Source organism: Lynx canadensis, chromosome C1 (genome assembly GCF_007474595.2).
Source record: "Lynx canadensis isolate LIC74 chromosome C1, mLynCan4.pri.v2, whole genome shotgun sequence".
NCBI classification, from domain to species: Eukaryota; Metazoa; Chordata; class Mammalia; order Carnivora; family Felidae; genus Lynx; species Lynx canadensis.
This window is the reverse complement of record NC_044310.1, coordinates 179,203,406-179,230,637: the sequence shown is the minus strand read 5'-3', so window position 1 is coordinate 179,230,637 and position 27,232 is coordinate 179,203,406.

Sequence of the window (27,232 nt, the reverse complement as noted above, 5' to 3'; positions counted from 1 at the left end):
AATAGAAATTTAGATCAACTCATCAAAATGAAGGGCAGGCATGCAAGATTTATAGTAAATAAAGCACTTATTGTTTTTCATTTAGAAGATAATTGTCTTAAGGAAAAACTGTAACAATGTATCATGTGGTTACTACCCCTGAAACAAAAATGTAAATGATGGGAGGAAGGAAATTGAAGTACCATGATATAAAGTACCATGAAATGAAACATGAAGCGTCATAGCATTTGAAGGTACATTGCGATGAGTATAAGATGTTTATTGTATACCCTAGAAAATTCACTAAAAAATAAAAATTAGCATAATTATTAAGACAAGAGAAAAATTTAAATGGGGAAAAAGCTCAATCCACAAATAGTAAGGAAACAAGTAAAAATAGGAATAAAAAAATTAGTAAGATAGTAGATTGAAATCCAACCATACCAGTAATTATATTAAACATGAATAGTAGAAAAAACACAGTTGAAGGAGAGATTATCAAAATGCATTAAATAAGGGAACAATTATTTTATGCCCTTTAAAAGACCCACTTTACATGTAAAGACAGAGAAGATAAAAATGATAGAAATATAGCACATAAACACTAAGCCTAAGAGAGCTTGAAAAGATATTTTACTACCACATAAAATAAATTTATCCCAGAGAATATTTACATGGATAGAGAAATTTCATAATGTTTTACATGATAAATACATTAAAAAGACATAACCTAATAATGCAATGACCAGATATTCATAATGCATAAAGTCAAAACTGACATAACTTATTTAGAAAGACATAGAGATGTACAATGTATTTGGTTAACTCATTCTTCTTATTGTAATTTATAGAAAAACACCGGGCACCTAGGTGGCTCAGTCAGTTAAGCAACCGACTAAGGTTTAAGTTCAGATTGAAACGGTTTCCTGACTTCGAGCCCGAGTCAGACTCTGCACTGGCAGCACGGAGCCTGCTTGGGATTCTCGGTCTCCCCCTCCTTCTGTCCCTCCCCCACATGGGCTGTCTCTGTCTGTCTGTCTGTCTGTCTCTCTCAAAATGAATAAACTAAAAAAATAAATAAAATTCAAAGAAAAAATGCAGAACACTTGAAGAACATTGTCAATCAAGTGAAAATAATTGACATTTCTACAAAATGGTCAATCTCGAAATTTATTAAACTATTACATTGGGGTGTGTTTATTTTTTTTCTACACAGCATAATTTGAACATTCTTGTACATCTCTTCACATTATCCTACATATAAATATGTACTTTTAAATAAAGGATTCCCAAGATTAACTGGTACGTATTATTCAAAGGTAAGATAGTTTACCAGATTATAACACAGAAACATTAAATTCTAATATTCATTTTAATCAATTTATCTAATTCATCTCCCCTAGGAATTCCCTAGGGGAATAAAACATTCCTTATTTATTTATTTATTTATTTATTTATTTATTTATTTATTTATTTATTTATTTATTTATTTTAATTTTAGAGTGAGAGATAGTGAGGAAAGAGGCAGAGGGAGAGTGAGAATCTTAAGCAGGCTCCCTGCTCAGCTTGGAGCCTGACACAGGGCTTGCTCCAATCACCCAGGGATCGTGACGTGAGGTGAAATTCAGAATTGGAAGCTCAACCCACTGAGCCACCCGGGTGCCCCAAAACATTCCCTAGTTTATTTCTTTGTTTCTGACCTTCTCTGTCCTGAGTGTGTGATTTTATTGTCGAGCAAGCCTGTAGTGAAGCATCCACTTCTATCTTTGAAACAGTATGAGAATAATTCCAGTTCTGCCTTTTTGTGTGTTTACATAGAGCTGAAATATGCAACCCAAAGTTTTTGTCCCAATCGTTTCTCCAGGCATCCATCAAAATGCTGGGCTTCAGATTTTTTTTTTAAACATAGAATGACTCTTATTCATTTTCCTAAAGTCATGAACTGTCTTTATGGTATCCACTGGCTCCTATATGTATTGCATAATCACCTCTCTGGCCTTCGCAAATGGTAGTACACTGGGTGTGAACGGTTTATTAAACTATTACATTGGGTTGTGTTTTTCTTCTTCTACATAGTATAATATGAACATTCTTATACATCTCTTTACATAACCCTATATGTAAATATGTAATTTTAAATAAAGGATTGCCAAGATTAACTGCTATGCATAATTCAAAGGTAAAATATTTTGCTAGATTATAGCACAGAAACATTAAATTCTAATTTTCACTTTATTCATCTTATAGAACTAGTGACTGTAACATGATTAAAATCAGTTCTATAGCTTCAGCATGCTGAGATTGATATTTTAGCCATTTCATGCTCACAATTCTTTGTTCATGCAATAATTATAAGTGTATTTATCCCTTCAATATTTTTTAAACATCTGAGAGAAAAATTGTTTTAGAATAATAGTCCTCATAGAACTTATATTTAACTGGGGAATTATATTCTAACAATGTTTTATTAGTAAGTACTAAATATTCATTGAATAAAAAAATTCTCTCTTCACATTGTAAGAGCAGAAATTTAATTTGGGGGGTAAATGCATCTGCTTTAATTTTTAGATACACAAATAGATTTTAATGGAGAATATAAAACCTTTCTAAATGTGATAACAAGATGGTAGAAGAGAGTCATTGAACAAAACGAACAAGAAAGTTTCTTGTTTTAATTAGACCCCAACTGTTTGTCCACTGTAGGGTCTATTAAAGATCTTTTATCCCTTATCTCCTCCAATTCTTCTACATAGTAAGTCTATTATAGTGAGTTTAGAAATTGCTAAAAATTAATGCCTCAGCTCTTTTATTAATATTGATACTTAGCCTTTACAACTTCACTTACTGAAAGTTAAATCAGGATGAATCATATATTTGACATTTATGATTTCAGAAATGTTAGCAGAAAATTGATATAATACTGATAATAATTATGACACTAAATCATATTTATATGTTTTGTTCATTCCCAGTCTCTAAACATTTTATAAAAATAGAAACTTTTTTCATCTGGAACAAGGTAGTAAATATTCAAATTATATAATGCCAAATATTAGCAAAAGAATACCTGTAAATTTCTTGAAGTCAACTGATTAGAAGCAAATTTTTTATATGATATCACATTTAACCTTCATAAAGTAGAGCAAAATGAGACTCTCCTTATGTTCACACAGCAATCTTAGAAAGTGAGTATTAATATACTTTCTTTGCAGATAAAAAAAACCTGATAGACGATTGCATCTTCCCTCAAAATTATACAATTAATAAATGACAGAGCTTAAATCTAAACTCAGTTCTTACGTATTTTCATTAAAACAATTCCTTTATAATCTTCAAATACCAGACCATCACAAACTCTCCCAGTCATGGAAGCATTTAAATATCTGCTGAGTAATTTTACACTAACAAAATACACTGTTGTCCCGCTCCCCTAGAACCTTTTTCTTTTCCTGATTCTTCTTCAAATTCTAATATCTAGAGACAACGCCAGAGTACTGACACTAAGTATTCCTCTTTTATATCACATCCCTTTGTACTTTATAATTTCACATTTTTCTCAAAAAACTGTTATTAGAGATAGAATTATATACAATTGTACAATGGAATATTATTTCTACAGTATAATTTTTCATATTTGTCTACAAAATAACCGATAATTAATACTGACTGAATATACAGATACGAACTATAAACTTTCATTTGGTCTTAGAATGCCAACATTTGACATAGCTGAGTCTTCTGAGACTATGTTTTAATGAAATGTCTGTCACCAAAGTCAATAATAGTGTATATCTTACAGGATTTTCTTAATTGTAGAAGTCTACTTAATTAACAGTGAAAACATACTTTAAATTCTGTACCTTGAAATGTACATGATATGCTCCATATATCTTGTATGCAGATATACATGCATATCTGTGATACATACTTACCTCTCACCAACATAACCTAAATCTACTTTTAGTCCAACCTATTTTATTTTGGTGGTGGAGAGAAGGGTATGTGTTTATGTATGCATGTGATATTTTGTAAAGAAATGTGTTTTCTCAAGGAAAATATTACTAAACTGGATGGAAGGAGTCCTACATACAGTGTGTTTATTCTGCTACTAATTTTCAATGCATTTATAGAAAACTTACTAATTCTTCTTAAGATTAGGTTTCTATGTATGGACAATGAAAAAAATGAACTATAGGATTTCCAATGATGCTAACATTTTAATCTGTTTTGCCTATGTTATTTTGTGTTCCTTTTAGTTATTTACACGAATTACATATGCATAGGTAATTGCCCTAATATACACATTAAACAAAGTAGAATAAAAGTGAATACAATCCCTATCAAAATACTAATAGTATTTTTCACAGAGCCAGAACAAATAATCCTAAAAATTTTACAGAACAGCAAAAGACTCACAGTAGACAAAGCAATTTTGAGAAAGAGTTGGAGGGATCATAATACCACATTTCAAGATCTACTACAAAACTATAATAAAAACAGCATGGTATTGACACAAAAAAATGACACACCATTCACACGTATGTGGTCAATTAAGCTATGACAAAGGAAGTAAAAATATGCAATGGGGAAAAGATGGTCTATTCAATAGCCAGGAAAACTGGAGATCTACATGAAAAATAATGCAATCAGAATACTTTCTAACACCATATACAAAAATTAATTAAAAATGGATTAAAGACCACAGTATGAGAACTGAAACCATAGCCTCCCCCCCACCCCCACTCAGAAGAAACCATGGGCAGTAATCACTTGGCCATTGGGCATAGCAACATTATTCTAGATAGGTCTCCTTGGGGAAGGGAAACAAAAAACAAAAACAAACTATTGGGAATACACCAAAATAAAAAGCTTTTCATGGGAAAGTAAAACATCAACAAAACAAAAAGGCAACCTACTGCATAGGAAAAGATATTTACAAATGATATATTTGATAAGGGGTTAATATCCAAAATATACAAAGAACTTATACAACACAAAAGCTCCCACAATAATCCAATTAAAAATGGGCAGAAGACCTGAATAGACATCTTTTCCTAAGAAGAAACACATACAGCCGACAACTAAAAAGATGTTCAACATCACTTATCATGGAAATGAAAATCAAAACTGCAATCATCTCACACCAGTCAGAATGGCTAGAATGGAAAAGACAAGAAGTAGCAAGTGTTGATTAGGATGAGGAGGAAAAGGAACCCATATGCACTATTAGTAGGAAAGTAAATTGTTGCAGACATTGTCAAGAACAGTATGGAAAATCCTCAAAATATTAAAAATAGGAATCACATGACCCAGTAATTCTACCGTTGGGTATTTGCCCAAAGAAAGCAAAAACACTAATTTGAAAAGATAGATGCACCCCTATGTTAATGGCAGCATTATTTACGATAAAGAATCAAACGACCTATATACAAAGCACTTAGAATCTGGCACATAGTATGCACTATATAGTTCTTTGTTGTTGTTGTTTTTTTTTTTTTTGAGAGACAGAGAGAGAGAGAGAGAGAGAGAGAGCGAGCGAGCAAGCAGCGCAGAGGGGTAGAGAGAGAGAATCTCAAGCAGGCTCCATGTTCAACAAGGAGCCCAACACAGGGTTTGGTCCCTCAACCCTGGGATCATGACCGCACCCAAAAATCAAAAGTCGGACTCATTTGACTAAGTTACCCAGGTGCCCCGTTCTTTTCAATTATTAGTATCATCATAGAACCTCAGCATACACACAAAAATTTCTATCACTATCAGTTTCAAGGTGTTTGTGATTAACTTAAGAGAACAAAACAAACCCCAAAATAATAAAATATGTTGCCGACTAGATGTGGTAGGTTGTAACTCAAATTGTTCTATGTAATTAGAACCCCAGAATCACAAAGGATACATGCAAAACCTAAATTTTCTTGAACCTCATCTTAAAGAAATTGAACAGAGACCAATACAATTCCATAAACTATAATTTGAATGTTAGAAAACTATTTCAGGATAGAGGAAAAGTATCAAAATGAATTCACTCAAAAGATATCATAGGGAAGATTTGAACTTACTCATCTGAGATGCAAACATTAAACATAAATATGATTAAAAGTAATTATATAATGTTTAACAAATACTCTAAAATAAAAATTATTAAATCAACTAAAAACGTTAACTATTTAAATGGTATATTTATTATTCTTATTTGCTCATTGCTTGTTTATAAAAGTGATTTTTTATATTGACTGGTATTACAAAATGTTAAGATTATTATTTTTCCTAGAAACCTGACCATAATTACAGAAGCATCCCCTTATAGATTTTTCTTCTATTGTTTCCCCTTATATTGTTTTTCTATGGATACTTTTATGATATTTTAGTCTTTGGTTTTCAGAAGTTTAATTATGATGTACTTAGCATGGATTTTATTGGATTTATTTTTTTCTTGCCATTTAAACTTCTTGAGTTTGTAGGTTTGTGTCTTTCACCAAATTAGGAATGTTCCACAGCATTCATTCTAGCCTTCTCTTATCCACCTGCAACTTGCTTCTTTGACAGTGAAAAACCTTTCACCGGGCACCACTCATTTACATATTTGTTCAAACACAGTATACAACTAAAGCAGTTTCAAAAGCAGCCCATGACCCCACAAGAAACAAATTTATCAGAGTACAGCGTTTATGTAATTTCTTGGGTCTTTACCCACTCATTTTCAGTCATAACATCCTCTCCCAAATTTGTCAACTCAATTTTCGCCTGCATGCCCCCTTTACTGTAATTATTTCATATATGCATAATACAGTTAAAAAGATCTCTGGAAATTCTTGATTTGTTTCATCTACAGTCTTGTCTTTTCCAGATCATAAAAATGGAATTATATAGTATAAAGGATTTTGATTTAAATTCCTACACTTAAATCTGTTTAAGAATTATCCATATTGATGCACAAGTCAATAACCTGTTCCTTTTTTTTCAAATCATGATAAGTATACTCTTTTTTAATCCCCATCACCTATTTTACCCAACCCTCTACCCACCTCCATGCTGGAGACCATCAGTTTGCACTCTCTAGTAGAGAATCTGTTAATTGGTTTGCTTCTTTTTTTTTTTTTTCCTTTGCTTATTGGCTTTTGTTTCTTAAATTCCACATATGTGTGAAACCATGGTATTTGTCTTCCTCTGACTGATTTCCCTTAGCATTATTCTTTCTAGCTCCAGTCACATTGTTGCAAATGGGAAAGTTTCATTTTTTATGGCTTAATATTCCATTGTGTGCACTTTTTATTTGTATATAAAATTATGCATATGCGTATGTATGTGTATATATATGTATGTGTGTGTGTGTATATATATATATATATATATATATATACACACACATATATATGCCCCAAATATGGTTCATCATTGTAAATATTCTATGTACACTTTAAATAATGTAGGGGTGCCTGGGTGGCTCAGTCGGTTAAGCGTCCAACTTTGGCTCAGGTCATGATCTCGCGGTCTGTGAGTTCAAGCCCTGCGTCGGGCTCTGGGCTGACAGCTCAGAGCCTGGAGCCTGTTTCAGATTCTGTGTCTCCCTCTCTCTCTGACCTTCCCCCATTCATGCTCTGGCTCTCCCTGTGTCAAAAATAAATAAACATTAAAATAAATAAATAAATAAATAAATAAATAAATAAATAAATAAATAAACAAATAATGTATATTCTATTACCGTTGTGTAGAATGTTCTATAAATGTCCATTAGAATAAGTGCTGTTCAGGTCATCTATATTCTTACTAACTTTGTGCTTACTTGTTCTATCAGTTACTTTTGCATTTTCTAAGTCACATATACATATAAGCTTGTTATATCTTCTTGAAGAACTGGCCCCGATATCAAGTAATACATTCTTCACGCTAATAATCTTTCTTGTTCTGAAGTCTACTTTTTCTTAATATAGCTATTCTACTGATCTTTGTCTAGTGTCTGCATTATACAACTTTACCTATGTTTTTACTTTTAACCTATCTGTATCTTTGTATTTAAAGTTAGTTTCTTGGGGCGCCTGGGTGGCTCAGTCGGTTAAGCGTCTGACTTCGGCTCAGGTCATGATCTCGCGGTCCGTGAGTTCGAGCCCCGTGTCGGGCTCTGTGCTGCCAGCTCAGAGCCTGGAGCCTGTTTCAGATTCTGTGTCTCCCTCTCTCTGAACCTCCCCCATTCATGCTCTGTCTCTCTCTGTCTCAAAAATAAACAAACATTAAAAAAAAATTAAAAAAAAAAGTTAGTTTCTTGTATAGAGTATATAGAACATGCATAGAAAGATGTGTAGTTAAATTTTGTTCTTTATTCAATATGATGACCTCTGTCTTAACTGGTGTTTATACAATTCATGTTAAAGTGATTACTGATATACTTGGATTAAAATCTAGCACATTGCTATTTCCATTTGTTCTGTGTTTCTATTTTCTATATTCTTTTTCTGCCTTCACTAGTTTTAATTTATCTTTTTATGTTTCCATTTTGTTTTCTCTATGAACTTATTACTTATGTTTTAAAGAAACTTAGCATAGGATTTACAACATAAACTTTACACTTAAGGATTACCTTCGAAATAGCTTATACCACCAAGGTGAACTCTACAGACCAGCAACAGTATATTTTTAATTCCTCCCTTGCACCATTGTCATATATTTCATTTTTACATATCCTAGAGCACACAGTACATTGGTACTATTATTGCTTTAAACAATTAGTTACCTTTAAGAGCATTTGCAAATAATAAAACACAATGATATAAAAATCACTATTTTTGTAGCCCTAAATTCATATTTTGAAGCCCTAACTCTACCATACCTTCGATAATGGGGCCTCTAACAAATAAATCAGTTAAGTACAGTCATAATTGTGGGACCCTGATCCAATAGGATTATTATTTCATATGAGAAGAGACACCAGAGAGCTTTCGCTCTCAAGCCTCTCTCAGCATATGAGTACACAATAAGAAGGCAGCAATTACAAACCAGAAAGAATAATCTTACTAGAACCAGGCTGTCACCTTGATCTCAGAGTTCTATGTTCCAGAACTGTGAGAAAGTAAGTGCCTATCGTTTAAGTTGCCCAGTTTGTGGTATTTTATTACAGAAGACCCAGCAAGCTAAGGCATATAAGCTTAAATTTTACCTTTATTATTCCATTCCTGATACTCTTAACATCTGAGTAGATTCCTAACATGATGTATATTCATTCTGCTTAGAAAACTGTATAATTTGATAGCCTAAATCTGCTGGCAGTAAATTCCCTCAGCATTGGTTGTCTGATGTTACTATTTTTTTTTTAACATTTATTCATTTTTGAGAGACAAAGCATGAATGGGGGGGGAGCTGAGAGAGAGGGAAACACAGAATCTGAAGCGGGCTCCAGGCTTTGAGCTGTCAGCACAAAACCGATGTGGGGCTTGAACCCACAAACTGTCAGATCATGACCTAAGCCAAAGCCGGACACTTTACCAACTGAGCCACTCCAGTACCGCTGAAGTTCTTAATTCTTCCTCAGTTTTGAAGAGTATTTTCACTGGGTATAGAATTACAGGTTGATTTTTCTTTTAGCACTTGAAATATCACTATAATATCTTCTTCATTGTATGGTTTCTGTTGAGATGTGTAATGTAATTCTTAAACTTATTCTGTGTGTAATGCACACCTCTTCCCCCCAGCTATCTTCAAGGTTTTTCTCTTCATCTTTGCTTTCAGCAGTCTGAAAAATATGCCCATATGTAAGTTTTGCTTTGTTAGGTTTCTGTGTTTTCCTTGGTGTTCCCCAAGTCTTTTGGACATGTGGTGTGTGTGTGTCGCTAATTTTGGAGGATTCTAAGTCACAGTCTCTTCAAATATTTCACCTTATTGTTGCTTTATTTTCCTTCTGGGGTTCCAATCATAGAGGTTATAGCCTTTGTTATTTTTCCATAAAATTCAGATGCTCTATTTCATTGTGGGTTTTTTTTTTCATTTTTTTTCCTCTTTTTGCTTCTATTTTGGTAGGGAGTTTTTATGGATCTCTTTCCACCAGTCAGCGTTCTCTGGAGAAATAAAACCATTGGCCTACATATGTATATGGGTAGAGAAGTTTGTAAGATTTAGTGTTGGAATTTCCTGAGGCAATATAGAGGCTGAGGAGTCTAGCAATCTGCCCTATAAATTGATTGTACGATGTAGTCTTAAAACTGGCAACATTGATATCCACCGACAGGAGAAGAATGAGTCTCTTTCCAAGGAGAATGGGGGAAAGGAGTAAGAAGGGAAATAATTTGCCCCATCCCTGACTTTTTGTTCTATTTGGACCTTTGGTGGATTGGATGATGCCTGCAGCTGATGAGGGAAGATCTTTTCCGCTTAATCTTTCCATTCAATGCCAATTCAAAAGCCAATCTCTTCTGGAAACATCCTCATGGACACATCCACAAATAGTGTTTTACCAATTACCTGGGCATCTCTTATTCTAGTCATGTTAACACTTAACTACAAACATCACATTCAAGTTTACTGGTTCTTTTAAGTGCATCAAGTCAACTGATAAATCTGATGATTCATTCATTAGTTGCTGTGTTTTGGATTTCTAACGTTTCTGTGTTATCTTTACTTTCAGTGCTCATCTCTGTTAAAATTACCTATGTGATCTTCCATGCTTTCTACTTTTTATATTAGAGCTATCATCATAATTATCTGAAAATCTGTCAATTAACAACTGTGTCATATCTGAGTTTGTTCTTGTCTTTTCAAACTGTTTTTCTTCTTTTTATGTCTTTTTTTAATGTCTTTTTTTTTTCATGAAAGTTGCTATGTTAGGGCAGTCAACGCTGAAGTAAATGTTTTATGCTTGGAGATAAACACATCTTTCCTTCTTCAAAGTCTTAGTGTGGGAGTTTTGCTAATCTTGTTAGCAATTGGACTTGGACTGAAGCTTATTGTTGTTATGGTTACCTTCAGTGTAACTAGAGATTTCAAATTTTTCCACTGAAAACTTGTTAATTTCTTCCCATTTGGATTTTGGTCTTTCCTTTGTCCTAGTTCCTAGATAATTCTGTCCCTTGCATGTCTCTCAGTTGTATACCGCTGTTAAACTCGAGGTAGGTTGCCGCAGAAGTATAGTGTGGTGTGCCACACCACAGGTGTGGTGTTTAAGCCTCAGTGTTAGGTGGCACTATTAACGCGGTTCTCAGTAATGTGGTTTTCACAGGTTTTTACGCTCCTCTGTGAAAAGTAATGCTTGACCTAGCACACATATCTGCCCCTTTTGCATTGGTAGACCTTTGTCCTTCCTGTTCCACTGCAAATGGTTCCCAGTAGTACTCTCAATATACTTGCTCCTGAAAACAAAACTTTGTTCCATAGGGAAGAGAGAAGGTTGGTCATGGCCAGCACCGATGTGGGTAGGGGGTTCCTCAGGATTCTCCCCCTAGATGCTTGGTGGGGTTGTTCAGGGAAATCCTTCAAGAGGGTAAGATACTCCAAATGTCTGCAGCCTCCACAGGCTTTAAATTCTCTTGCTAACCCATATGCAGTCTTAAGCAAAACATGAAAAACGTTTCCTTACTTGTTCATATGGTATTTGGTGATGTTAGCAAATGCTTGAATCGTGTTTCTCTTTACACACACTCCTTTTTAAAGTTCAGTTGTCTGCCCTGAAACTTCAGTTCTGGTTCAAGAAAACACGACGTGAATTTTGGCCATGTCTTTTCTGTTTCTTAAAACAAAAAGGCAATTGTGATGTTGATCCCATCACTCCACACGTGTCTAAGATCTGAGCCTGCTCATTTTTCATCTTCTAGTTACATCATCTATCATTTCTGGTTGTAGGTCTCTTGACTGCTTTTTCTGCTGGCTACGGAACAATTTTTATGTTTCTTTGCATGCCTAAAAATTGTTAGATATTGGATATTAGGTTACTTTGCTGAATGTCAAAATTTGTTGTTTTCCTTCAGGTTGGCTTAGATTCGTCTGGGCCTACAGTTAAATTCAGATGTTTGATCACTTTGAAGACTGATTTTAAGCTTTTCTAGCCTGGATCTAGAGTAGACTTTATTCTTATTCAGTAAGGTATGTCCTTCCCCCACAATATCTACCTAATGTCCCAGGAAAATAATCACTGAGGCCTCTACTCCAGTTGATCAGAGCTCAAATGACTGCTACTTGCCATTGCTCAGAACTTTGCAGCAGACATCTTCCATTGTCTTCTGCTCTTGGCCTTCTTGAATTTTATTCATTCATATGCAGCCCAGTATTCAGTGGATATGCATAGAAATTTTTTTTGGCTGTTTGGAAACCAGTTGAATTTCTGATGGGAGTTTCCTTACAATGGGGTGGCTGGGTAGGAGGTGGCCAGACCCTCCCCGTGTCACAGGATTTCTGATGCATATTCTGCAGTTATTTTTGCAGGATTCCCTGTTTTCTTCATACCCTCTCCTTCAATTTTCAATCATTTCAATCCTCACCAAAGTCTAACCTCCATCTCTTAAAGAAACTGGAATTCCAAGTTTGTGAGTGATTTATGTCTGTACAAAGGGATCCCCAAACTTCAAGAGTTAAAGTGATTATAAAACCCACCCTCTTTATTCCCCTTCTCCAAGAGATAATCGTTCTGCATTGTCTGATTTCCAATGTCTAAAATCATTTTGTAGGGGCACCTGGGTGGCATAGTTGATTTAAGTATCCAACTTCAGCTCAAGCCATGATCTCATGGTTTGTGAGTTTGAGCCCTGTGTCAGGCTCCGCTAAAGGCTAAGAGCCTGCTTCAGATTCTGTGTCTCTCTCTTTCTCTGCCCCTCCCCTGCTCCCTCTCTCTCTCAAAAATAAATGAACACTAAAAATGTTTTTAAATAAAAAGTAAAATCATTTTGTATATTTTATCCAGTTTTATATTTGTTTATATTATGATGTTAAGTTTGATCTTTGCTTTTCCTTCTTGGCTAGTAACCAAAGAATGGGGGAAATATTTGAAAAAAAAAAATTACCTATTATTTCTCCCTGCTTCAACTTGTATCTTTCATATTTGTGATATTATCTTTCAACATATTATTTTATCTATTTTACATCAGCTTGCACAAAATGTAATTCTAGGTGCTCTGTGACCTGCAGAAGTATAGTGTTTGCCCCATAAGTCTTAATACTCACTTTATTAGGTTATCATTTTAGGAATACTCTAGAGAAAAATAAGACTTCTAAATATCAGCACATTTTTGTATAATTTTATCAAAACAGACTGTTTATAACCCTTCTTTAAAAATTTTAATTAGCTTATTGGCAATATGTTAAGTGTTTTAAAAATCTTAAATACTAACAAATTAATTTTCCATAGTTACTTATAAAGAGTATCATTACTTTTTATTTTTTAGTTTTATTTTTGAGAGAGAGGGTCAGAGCATAAGCAGGGGAGGGTCAGAGAGAGGAGACACAGAATCTGAAGCAGGTTCTGAGTTGTCCACATAGAGCCCAATGTGGGGCTCGAACCCATGCACCCTGAGCTGAAGTCTGACACTCAACCAACAAAGCCACCCAGGTGCCCCCGAGTATCATTACTTTTCAAAAGGTCTAAATATTGATGTTTGTGAATCTTGTTTATCAAATAGCACTCAAATGACCATATCCAGTTGTAGATAATGGAATTTATCAGTTTTTCTGGGCTTAAATTTAAAACAAAATTAAAAATTGCAAACCCTAAAGCATTTTTTGCTGTAATTATGATTTTATTGTAGATGTATTTAAAATTTTATAAACTTTATTTTAAATCCATTTCCATCCTCTAAAAATACACCGAATAGTAAGCACAGGAAGACATATAGACTATGAATTTGTGGAAGAAAGCACTGTTTTGTGCTTAACTTTTGTGGCTAAGAAAATTAATAAACCACAGGTGTGCTTTGCATGTGTTAATGAGAAGTGTGTGGGCTCTGATTATAATTCAACTTTTAATGCTTGGTGCAGTCACTCAAGCTTGCCAATATCTAATTACTCTAAGTTAGGCACATTATTATTTTACTGGCTTCTATTGTCCTTTGATCAGAACTGGCACATGATGTAGTTCGCAGGTTTGTAGTGTCAGGAGAATGTTGAAAGAGGGAGAGGAAAGAACACTCCTGATGGGAATAAAATTTAGCTACAGGAGAGATTTATCTTAACGGTCTTTGGGTGATGGCTTCATGTTGTAAAGTACAGATATGTATTTGCAAAAATTTTTAAGTTAATATTAGCAATATTATTGCTAAAGCAACGTTCAGTCCAGAGATATTCCACAAAATAAGTTTTTAGATTAAATAGTAAAAAAACTAAATGAACAGTCTTAAAATCCAAGTGCTGAATCAACTGCAACATTAGCTATAAATAACTAGTATTGTCAAGTTTGCTTATTTTGGCCAATTTATTGAGATGAAGCACGTCAGTATTGCAGCAACTAGGGAATGTTAGATCTCAAAATTATACATATACCTATAGCTTTCTAAATAAAAACTTAACTCATGTATAGTTTGTCTTGACCATAAATATCTGGTCTTCTAGGATGGCCCCCTCTCCAATATCATTAGCTATATCCTGAAATTATTAATATTTTTTGAAAACAAGATGTGCTTAATAGGAAGTCACTCATGGGAATCAAAACCGATTTTTTTTTTAAATAAAGTCACAAATACAAGAATATAAACAGATTTTGAATACAAGACTTAGACTCAAGTTCTGATTCTTCTAGGCAGTACAATTGCCTATTAACTTTTTTTTCCGTCTATAGACTATATAAAGTATTACAAAATAACCCACTGAAGTACGGGAATAAAATTCAAAGTGAACACGTGTTTAAAATACTTAGCATAGACTCTGGAGAAAGGAACATACTTCAAGTTTATTCATACATACTAATAAATGAAATATTAACAAATTACATTTTTCTAGACAGTGTTAATATATAAATGATGGTCCTTTATCTCAGTGAGCTTATAAACACATTCATTTGCAAAGGCATTATATCTAATTCAAGTGTACTGTGTTCTACTTATTTTGTGTGTGAAACACACAACCACATCATTTGTTCTGTCTAGGAGAGGTGGTCCTATTAGAAATAATGCACAAGTAGGCTGCCTGGGTGGCTCAGTCTATTAAATATCTGACTTCAGATCATGATCTCACAGCTCATAAGTTCGTGCCCCGTGTCAAGCTCTGTGCTGACAGCTCAGAGCCTGGAGCCTGCTTTAGATTCTGTGTCTCCCTCTCTCTCTGCCCCTCCCTGGACCACACTCAGTCTTTCTCTCTCAAAAATATATTAAAAAGTAAAAACAAATAAATAATGCACATGAGAACTTCTGGGGAAGATGATGGAGTAGAAGGATCCTAAGCTCACCTCCTCCCATATATATAACCAGCTAACACCCATGTCAATATAAATAACCCTGAAAATGAACTGAAGACTGGTCATAGAACAAACTATTTACAGATAATTGTAGAGAAGAGACCACATCAAAAAGGGTAGGAAGAGTAGAGATGCCATCAGGAGACAAAATGACCTACAAGACTGTCAGGCACAGAGAGGGGAGAGGAGCAGACCCCACATCAGTCACACAGGCATGCGTAACAAGAACTGGGAGAAAAATCCCCCTAACATTTGGCTTTAAAAAACAGAGGGCCTAACTGTGTGAGTTCTTACAATCAGTAAAGCTTAACACCGGAAACTTTAAAAATCAGCAAACTCTGCTCTGGGAGAGCCACAGAAAGCTAGGCAACTGAGTCTCTGTCCTCAGATATAATAAACAGGCCCATTGAGATACAGCATAGTAGCAACAGTTTGAAGAAAGAAAAAAAAAAAACATATTATGGAGGAAGATTTGTTTACTAATCTCAGAGCTTGTGTTCTGAGGGATAAGATATTTAGGAGACTTCTGGAAGAAGAAAATGGCTGGTGGGCCCCATTTCCCTCTCCTGACTCCCAACCTAGACACACGGACACCTACAGAGCCACTGCAGCACAAAAACTCTCCACCCAGGTTGAGAGAAGTGTGCACCACCCTCACACTGTTCTGCACACCCAGTCCCTCAAAGGTACCCTCAGGAGTTCATCAAAGCAGCCCCACAAGTATGGCAGTGTGCAAGCAACTCCAACATGCATCGGCACCACTCCCAAAGTGACTTCTAACTCATGCATACCAGTATGACTGCAGCTCCAACAGTTGGGTGGGAGCAGATATCTAGTCTGGCTACAGGCCTTCCCACTACCAAATGCTTCTCAGTGTATAACAGAGAAGCACCCTGCAGTTTGTGCAACCACAGTTCTGGCCAATACCAGATCTCACCCAAATTATGACAAAGGCAGCCCCCGACTGGTCCACTAACAATATAGGAACAAAACCGTGCCCACGACAGGGAAAGAACCACTGCAGACAACAGGGTTGAAAGAAAATGTGGCTTAGCCTTAACACTAGGGTGCACAAATCCCACATAGGAGATACCCCTGAGGTGGCAGGTTCTGGTGAACTGTGGCCACTGCACAGCAAGACCCCACAGGACCTCTTCTTCATAAGGCCACAGCTTTCAAGAGTAGGAAATGCTGCTGACTTTGCTAACACCTAGAAACAGGCATAGAGAGTTAGATAAAATGAAGAGACAGAAGCATGTGTCCCAAATAAAAGAACAGGATGAAAATCTCAGCAAGGGAGTTAAATGAAACAGTTAAATAATACGCTTCATAGAAAATTTAATGTAATTGTCATAAAAATACCCACTGGGATCAAGAGCAGAGAACTCAGGGAGACTCTCTACAAAGAGATAGAAAACATAAAAAGAGAACCAAGCAGATATAATACCTCAACAACTGAAATAACAAATACACTGGAGGTAATAAATAGAAGACTAGAAGAAGAAGAATAATGAATCACAGACCCAGAAGTCAGAGTAATAGAAAGCAATTAAGCTGAGAGATGAGAGAAATAGGACTAGTTAAAAATATGAATAGATTAAGAGAACTCATCATCAAGCATAATAACATCCATATTATAGGGATTTGACAAGGAGGCGAGAAAAAAGGGAGAAGAAAACTTCTTTGAAGAAATAATAGATGAAAACTTCTTTTATATGGGAAATGGGGAGGGGAGGAACAGATATCCAGATCCAGGAGCACAGAAAAACCCCAACAAATTTAAACCAAGGAGGTCCACACCAAAACACATAGTTGTAAAAAAAATGGCAAAAGATATGACAAAGAGAATTTTAAAAGCAGCAAGAGAAAACATTTCATACAAGGGAAACTCCATAAGGTGATTATCAGCTGATTTTTTTTAATCGGAATTTGCAGGCCAAAAGGGAGTGGCATGAGATAAAGTGCGGAGATAAAGTGCTGAAGGAAAAAAACAAACAAAAACAAAACAAAAACAAAAATCACCAGCAGCTAAGAATACTCTACCCAGCAAGCCTACCATTGGGAATAGAGAGCAACAAAGAGTTTCCTAGACAAACAAGAATTTATCATCACTAAACCAGCCTTACAAGAAATGTTAAAGGGAACTGTGAGTGGACATGAAAGACCATAAGGAGGAATAAGAAAAGTATGAAGCACAAAAGCAATAAATTAAGTGTATCTATAAAAATGAGCCCAGGGATTCACAAAATAAAAGAATATGAAGTATGACACTGTATACCTGAATGTGGCATGGGAAGGAATAAGAATTTAGTGCTTTTAGAATCAGTTCAAACTTAAGTGACTGTCAATACAGACAGCTATATGCATAAGGTTGTTATATATAACCTAAAATGTTAACTACAAATCAAAAACTGGTAATAGATATACAAAAAGATCCAAATATAATCACTAAAGAAAGCCAGCAAACTGAGAAGAAAAGAACAGAGAAGAACTACAAAACCAACCATAAAATAAGGAACAAAATGTAATTAAGTATATACCTACCAATTACCTTGAATGTAAATGAACTAAACTCTCCAGTCAAAAGACATAGGGTGACAAAAACAAAAAAAGCAAGATCCATCTATATGTTGCCTACAGGAAACTCCCCTCAGACCTAATGACCCATAAAGTTTGAAAGTGAAAGCATGGAAAAACACTTATCACACAAAAGGAAGTGCAAATACTGGGGTAACAATACTTGTGTCACAATAATGGACTTTAAAACAGAGACTCTAGAGTCCTTCTTCATGTCTTGCTAAATTATCCACAAAGGGAACAATCCAACAAGTAGATATAACAATTGGAAATGTTTATTAATCCAATGTGGGAGGAAACCAAATAGAACAGCTATTCACATGCATAAAGAAATCAAAAGTAATAAAATAGTAGGGGACTTTTAACATTCCTCTTATATCAACAGACAGATTAACCCAACAGAAAATTAACAAGAAAACAATGGTTTTGAATGACACAGTGGACCAGATGGATGTAACATATATTCAGACCATTGCATCCTAAAATCATGGAATGCACATTTTTTTTCAAGTGCACATTCTCCACAGCAGATCTTGTTAGTGTACAAAAAGTTCTCAACAAATTCAAAAGGATTGAAGTCCTACCATGCATCTTTTCTGATCACAACACTAGGAAACAAATTCAACCACAAGGGAAAATCTGAAAAGAACACAAATACATGGAGGTTAAATCGCATTCTATTGAACAATGATTGGGTCAACTAAGAAATCAAAGATGAAATTAAAAAAAAAAATACATCGAGATAAATGAAAATGAAAACATAAGGATCCAAAGTCTCAGGGATCCTTGTGTTAAACCAGCAAAAGCAGGTTTAACAGGGAGTTTACATCAATACAGGGCAACCTCAAGACGAAATGTAAATCTCTAATACACAACCTAACCTTATACCTAAAAGAGCCAGTAAAAGAACAAAACCAATAGAAGGAAGGAAATAAGATTAGAGCAGAAATAAAATAAAAACTAAAACAACAACAACAACAAAACAATAGAATAAAATAAAGAGCTGGTTTTTTGAAAAAAAAATTGATAATAGATAAACCTTTAGCCAGACTCATTAAAGAGAGAGAGAGAGAGAGAGAGAGAGAGAGAGAAAGGGGAACTATCATAAATGAAAGGAGAAATAAGAACCAACACCACAGAAATACAAAGAATATTATAAAAATTTCTATGCCAGCAAATTGGACAACCAAGCATACATAAATTCCTAGAAACATAACCCACCAGAACTAAAGCAGGAAGAAATAGAAAATCAGAATAGCAATGAAATTGAAGTACTTATCAAAAATATCCCAAGAAACAAAAGTTCAGGACCAGATGGCTTCACAATTGAATTCTACCTAATGTTTCAAGAGGAGTTAATACTTATTTTTCTCAAACCATTCCAAAAATAGAAGAGGAAGAAAAACTTCCATATTCATCCTATGAATGTTACTCTAATTCTATGACTTCATTCATTCATTACCCTGAAACCAAAACCAGATAAAGACATTACAAAACCAAACAAAAAAACACCCGAACATCTCTGATGAACATCAATGCAAAAATCCTCAACAAAATTTAGCAAACTGAATTCATTAATACATTTAAAACATCGTTCACTATGATCAAGTAAGATTTATTCTGGGGATGCAATGGTGGTTCAATACACACACACACACACACACACACACACACACACACACACATATCAATCAACATGATACATCACATCAACAAGAGAAAGGGTAAGAACCATATAATCATTTCAATAAGCACAGAAGTAAACATTTGATATAGTACACATCCATTCATCATAAAAATCCTCAACAAAGTATGTTTAGAAGGAACATACTTCAAAATAAAGGACTTATAAGAAAAAAAAAACACATAATATCATACACAAAAGTGAAAAACAGTTTTTCCCCTAAGATCAAGAACAAGGCAAGGATGTCCACTCTCACAACTTTTATTCAACATAATACTGGAAGTCCTAGCCACAGAAATTAGACAACAAAATTAAATGGAGGCATCCCAACTAGTAAGGAGGGAGTGAAACTCTCACCATTTGCAGATGACCTAATTCTATATAGAGAAAACCTTAAAGGCCCCACCAAAAAACTACCATAATTAATAAATACATTCAGTATGTTCACAGGAAGTAAAATCCATACACAGAAATCCATTGCATTCCCATACACTAATAATGATGAAGTAGAAGAAAAACTAAGAAAACACTCCCATTTACAATTGCACCAAAAATAACAAAATATCTAGGAATAAACCTAACAAGGAGGTAAAAGACTTGTCCACTGAAAACTATAAGACATTGATAAAAGAAATTGAAGAGGACACAAATGAGAACATATTCCATGCTCATGGAGTGGAAGAACAAATATTGTTAAAAGTTTTATGCTACCCAACACAACCTACAGATTTAATCAATTCCTATCAAAACACTAACAGCGTTTTTCCCACCACAGAACTAGGACAAACAATCCTAAAATTTGGGTAAGCCACAAGTGACTCTGAATAGCCAAAGCAATTTTTGGCCAAAGCAATCTTTGGTAAACAGAAAAACCAAAATGGAGGTATCACAATCTGAGATTTCAAGATCTACTACAAAGCTATAGTAATCAAAATTGTATGGTGCTGGCACAAAATACAGATGCAATAGAAAAATAAGTCAATAGAACAGAATAAATCAAAAGAACAGAAAATAGAGCTGAGACATAAACGTACACTTATATGGTCAACTCATCAGCAAAGGAGGCAAGAATTTGCAATGGCAAAAAGACGGTCTGTTCAACAAGTGGTGCTGAGAAAACTGAACAGCTATATGCAAAATGGTGAAAATGGAAAACTTTCTTAAACCATATACAAAAACGAACTCAAATGGATTAAAATCCAAAAGACCTGAAACCATAAAAGATGACAGCTTAAGGAGTGTGCTGACATAGCTACAGCAACATTTTCCTTCATAGGTCTCCAGAGACAAGGGAAACAAAAGCCAAAGTAAAGTATTGGGACTACATCAAAATAAAAACCTTCTGCATTATAAAGGAAACTACCAAAACTAAAAGGCAACCTACTGAATAGGAGAATATGTTTGCAAATGACATATCTGCTAAAGGATTAGTATCCAAAATATATGAAGAACTTCAACTCAACACCAAAAAAAAAAAAAAAAAAAAAAAAAAAAAAAAAAATTAAAAGTGGGCAAAAGACATGAACAGACATTTTGCCAAAGAAGACATCCTGATGGCCAAGAGACACATGAAAAATGGTCCACATCACTCATCATCAGGGAATTGAAAAATCAAAAACACAAGGAGATATCACCTCATACCTGTCAGAATGGCTAAAATCAAAACCATAAGAAACATCAGCTATAAGAAACAGCAGGTATTGGTGAGGATGTGGAGAAAAAAGGAACCTTCATGTATTGTTCGTAGGAATACAAACTGGAGCAGCTATTGTGGACAACAGTATGGAGTTTCCTCAAAAAAATAAAAATATAATTACCATATGATCCACTAATTCCACTACTCAATATTTACCCACAGAGTATAAAACACTAATTCAAAAAGATATATGCACCTTTATTTGTATTGTAGCATTATTTACAATAGCCAAATTATGAAAGCATCCAAGTGTCCATTGTTAGATGGATAAAAATTATATATACATCTATATTATGTGTATATATGTACATATATGTATATATACATACAATGGAAACTTACTAAGTCATAAAAAAGTGAAATTTGCTATTTTCAACAACATGGATAGATCTAGAAGGTACAATGCTAAGTGAAATAATTCAGTCAGAGGAGGACAAATACCATAGGATTTGATATGTATGTGGAATTTAACAACTAAAACAAGTGAACCAAGAACAAATATATATAAATAAACAGACTCTTAAATAGAGAGAAAAAACTGTTACCAAAGGAGAGGTGCGGGGGTGGGGGATGGGTGAAATAGATAATGAGGTTTAAGAGTGCGCTTATCATGATGAGCACTGTGTAACGTATAAAACATCGAATCACTATTGTACACCTGAAGCTAATACAAGACAGTGGGTTAATAGAATTAAAATAAAGAGAAATAATCTACCTGTCAATATACTTGTGGGAAAGTAATCACTTAAACTTCAAACAAAAAGATGTCACTTTACTAGGTACTATAGTCTATTTAGAAAAAAGAAAAAGTGTATATAACACATTTTCACTGCAAACATTTCATAATAATCCCCTCCAAGGTAATGTGTATGGATCCGTTGCTTGAAATCTGTATTTGTAATAATTCTGTCTGTTGTTCTCCAGACCACTAATTTTTCTGACTATGCTAATGTAATTCTATATCTCCTGTATAATAGAGAAAGATTGATTACATACCTAGAAAAAAATTGGTTTTGTCCCTAATTCAAATAAACTTGGAATCACGCTAAATTCTGAAAAATTTTTGTGGAATATTTTTACAATAGGCGAAATATTTGTGTTGTTTTCTACTACATTATAAAGATATAGGTAGACAAATGAACTAAAGATCAAATGGACACTAAATGTTCTTTGTCCTTTATAAAATAAGCATAATGTGCCAGAATATAAGCCATTACAAGATACAAAACTCTTGAAATAAGATTTATACATATATTTACTGGAATATATATTTATACATAAATATGTATTTATATGTATGTATATGTATGTACATACATATATGTACCTATGTATATGTATGTATGTACGTACATATATGTACATACATACATATATGTATATTTATACATATATTTACTGGTATAAAATATAGGTGTGTGCCTCATATACACACACATCTTTCTAATAATGTAAATAAGACATAATACTATTTAATAGAGATTTATCTGGAACTGCCCTAATACAAGAGATAAGCACATAGTCTAATAAGAAAAGTATAACCTATCCACCCACACAGAAACTATGTAATATTACTTTATAACCAAAGTTCAAAACCACAAGAATATTAATTAATGCTACAAATATTTCCTCTCTCCCAGTAGTGAGGTTTCATCTAATCTAGAGACCAAACATTTGTACTTTGCATGAAATTTGGGCTGGGTTCATTTTAGTGTTTATAAAACACATGGAGTAAAAACACTTAAATGTGTTCATGAACCACCATGAGTGGTGGTCTAGAAATGAGACACATTCTAGAATGCTTAATATATGGGGCTTATAACACAATAAACTTGGGTTTAAGTCTGGGTCCCATTAATTATTACAAAACCTAAGACAGGATGCAAAATCTTTTTGAATGTACTTATATCTGGAATAAAGAATAATACCTAACTCAAATATAGTCTTGATAATTAAGTGGCAGTTTGAGTGGTGTTTGAACAACCATCCCACAGAGAACTAGAAATGTTCAAATATACACAGACATACACTTAAATATGTTCCAGGGTATTGGAGAGATATTAAGCAGTGAAGAATTGTTAACACTAAGAGAATTTCAGAGAAACGAAAAGGTCTTTAAGGGCTGCTTTTACCCAAATAAATTCCCCTCTTCCAATATTATAAGTTAGAGTCTAGGAAACTAAGTAGAGGTCTTAATAAACTCACCGGACTTAAAGGATAAATGTTTGAGGTCAAAGCTAAGAAATGGTTTAGGGTCTTAATAGTCCACCAGACTTTGAGTTGGGACCCAAGTAGTTTACATTGTAGTGGTAACAATAAATTGGAATATCAGCCCATTAAGGGTTAAAGCATGGTATAGAATTATCTCCATCTATCTGAAGTAAGGTCATTTTGGATTGTTGATGCTCCTAACCTAGACACTTTCCAGGAGTGAGAATAAATTTCCTATTGAGAAACTGTCAGCCACATTCTGATTCAAGCTGACATCATAAGAAGCTCCTAAACTAACTTCCTCATCTGGACACTGATACTATAGCTACAAACAACAAATTTCTCTAAAAGAAATACAAAATTTAGTCAAGCGACTCCCATACATTGGGTAAATGAGAAAATATAGATGTATGGATGTATGTATAACATATAAATTGGTAGGAGAGGCTGACACAATTTCACCAAAAAATTCACTGACGTACAATAACATACAGTGAAGAAAGGGATCACGATTCCCATCTTCTCCCTGAGGAGTGAAAAATCCTTACATTTAGTGCTCCAACTTTTTAGACTTCCACCTAAGAGATGGCTCCCAAAACACCTACCTGTTAAAGCCAACAGGGCTGCCCTACAATACTATACTAAAAAACAAAACAAAACAAAAACAAGAGAAACAAACAAACAAGCAAAAAAAAACAGTTCTCAATGGACTCCTGAGGACTACTGTGACTATCTCTGGAATTCAGCAGAGAGGCAACAGACTGAAACACCAGTCTTTCTCTGAAAGAGGCTGTATTTACAGATCTTAAAAGCTACAGCCTGAAGGCCAGGCTTCTTAGTTAAACCAAATCGAGTGACCTATTGTAATACTCTCTAGTAATTGAGATTGGCAGGCACCACCTTTCCTCTCTCCCTCTTTACCACTCCACGTCTCTAGCTTGTGAATAGTTTGGTGGTACAGTTTTTTGTGCCTGCTTACCAGGGTATGCAACCCTCTGTGGTCTGGCTCTTTGGCTAATGGGACTTACATTCATGGGTCTCACAGGAATGTAGCAAACACAGTAAGTTCTTCATCAGCTATCCACCAAGGGTTTAGTGAAGAGGCAGAAAACTGAAATGCCCACTATTTCCCTGAAAAGTGCTCTTTGCAGATTTTAAAAGCCATAGCTTGAGGGTAAGTTTTCTAATTTAAACACTGCAGTGGCAACTGCAATTCTCTCAAAACCTTTCCACCCAGCTCCAGGTCTACAGTGTCTCCATGAAAGGAGCTTGTGCACACATCTGATTCCTTGGATTTGTGGCTGCTTACATTAGGATACAACTCTTGATAGACTGAACCTGTGTTCACTAGTTCAATGAATATAGCAACTAAAGAAACATTCTTAACTAGCTAACCCTCCAGGCCTTGGAGTAGAGAGTACCAACACAAATGCCTATTTTACAGTCTCTTACTGAAAAGATTTATTAGCATACTTTAACAGCTGCTGCCTGAGGGTCCAGATTCCAATCATCCCGCATCTAGTTAATAACTGAAATCTTTCCCTTTGGGACACTGATAGGTCTTGGCACATCGTCAACTAGAGGGTCTCACTAACAACGAAAAAGAAGCCTGTTTAGACAACCACAAAGGTTTGAGAGATGACCAAGAGCTCAGGCCAGCAGAATGGTAAAGTTTCATCTTACACAGGATACTCCTTTAGTCCTATACCTTGGGAAGGGTGACAGTTTTATCTAATCACAGAAACCAACACAGAGTCCAAGAAAAAAGAAGAAACAGAAATATGCTTCAAGCAAACAGAGTAAGATAAAACTCCCAAACAGACCTTAGTAGAGGTAAGTTATTTACCTGACAAAGTTTGAAATTATTATCATAAAGTTGCTCATTGAGATTAGGAGAGTAATTCACACAGTAAGAATTCAATAGAGCACTACATTCTTATATTTTAGATCTAACAAAAATCATAGAGCAGAATATAACTGACCTGAAAAATTCAAAAGAGATTCAATAACCGACTAGATGAAGCAGAATAAGAGATCAACAAACTTGAAGACAAGACAATGAAATTCATTAAATCAGAGGAGTAAAAAGCAAAGAGAATTAAAAGGAGTAGACAGCTCAAGGTACCTATGAGGCACCATCAAGTGGCCAAATATTCTTATTATAGAGGACTCAGAAAAACAGAAGAGAAAAAGGGACAGAAAGATTTCTTAAATAATGGTTGAAAACTTCCTTAAGTTGGAGAAAAACAGACATCTAGATCCAGAAAGCATATAGATTCCCAATAGGATAAATCAAAAGTTACCTACACCAAGACACATTAAAATTGTCAAAAGTAAAAGAATATTAAAAGTAGCAAGAGAAAAAGATATATATACACAAGATAAACATAACCCATTAAAACAAAATCCTGAATAACTAAAGCAATCTTAAGAAGAACAAAGCTGGAAACATCAACTTACTATTTTTCAAGTTACATAACAAAGCTATGCTAAACAAAAAGTATGGTACTGATATAAAAATAGACACAACAAACAATGGAATAGAATAGAAAGCCCAGAAATAAACCCATTCTTACATTGTCAATTTATGACAAAGGAGCCAAGAACATATAATAAAGAATCATCTCTTCAATAATTGGTATTGGGAAAACTAGACAGCCACATGCAAAATAAACTGGATGGCTATGTTATACTATAAAATTTTTTTTAAATGGGTTAATGACTTAAATTTAAGACCTAAATCTGTAAAACTCCTAGAATGAACACAAAGGATAAGCTTGTTGACATTGGTCTTGGCACTGATGTTTTGGATTGGACATCAAAAGCAAAAGCAACAAAAGAAAAAAAAAAAAAAAAAGCAAGTGGGACTACATCAAACTAAAAAGCTTCTGTACCACAATGGAAATCATCAATAAAATGAAAAGCCAACCTAAAGAATGGGACAAAATATTTGGAACTCCTTATCAAATACAAGATTTGCAAAGTATATACAGAATTCACAATACCAAACAACAACAAAAAATTCCTATTTTAAAAATTGGCAGAGGAACTAAACAGACATTTTCCCAACAAAAGTATACAAATGGCCAACAGATACATAAAAAGGTGCTCAAAATGACTTGTCACTAGGAAAATCAAAATCACAAGATTACCTCACACCTGTTGGAATGCCGATTATCAAAAGGACAGGACATAAATGTTGGTGAGAACATGGAAAAAGGAATTTTATGTATAATCAGCAGAAATGTAAATTGATGAAGCCACCATGAAAACCAGTACTAAAAATTGAACTATCAAGTTTCTTGGGTGGCTCAATCTGTTAAGCGGTTAAGTGTCCTACTTTGGCTCAGGTCATGATGTCGCAGTTCATCAGTGCAAGTCTCACATCAGGCTCTCTGCTTTCAGTGTAGAGCCTGCTTCAGACCCTCTCTACCCCTCTCTCTCCTCCTCTGTCCCTTCCCTGTGCCCACCCTCTCTCTCTCTCAAAAATAAACATTAAAAAATTGAACTATAATTTGCAATTGCACTTGTTTGTATATAGCAAGGAAACAAAATCATTACCTTGAAAAGATAATCTGTACCCTCACCATGTTTACTGCAGCGTTACTTACAATAGTCAAGATATGGAAACAATAACACTCCATCACCAGATGAAAGAAAATGTGATGTGATTATATATTTCACACATATACACAACAGAAATTATTTGGCCATAAAAAAGGAAATCTTG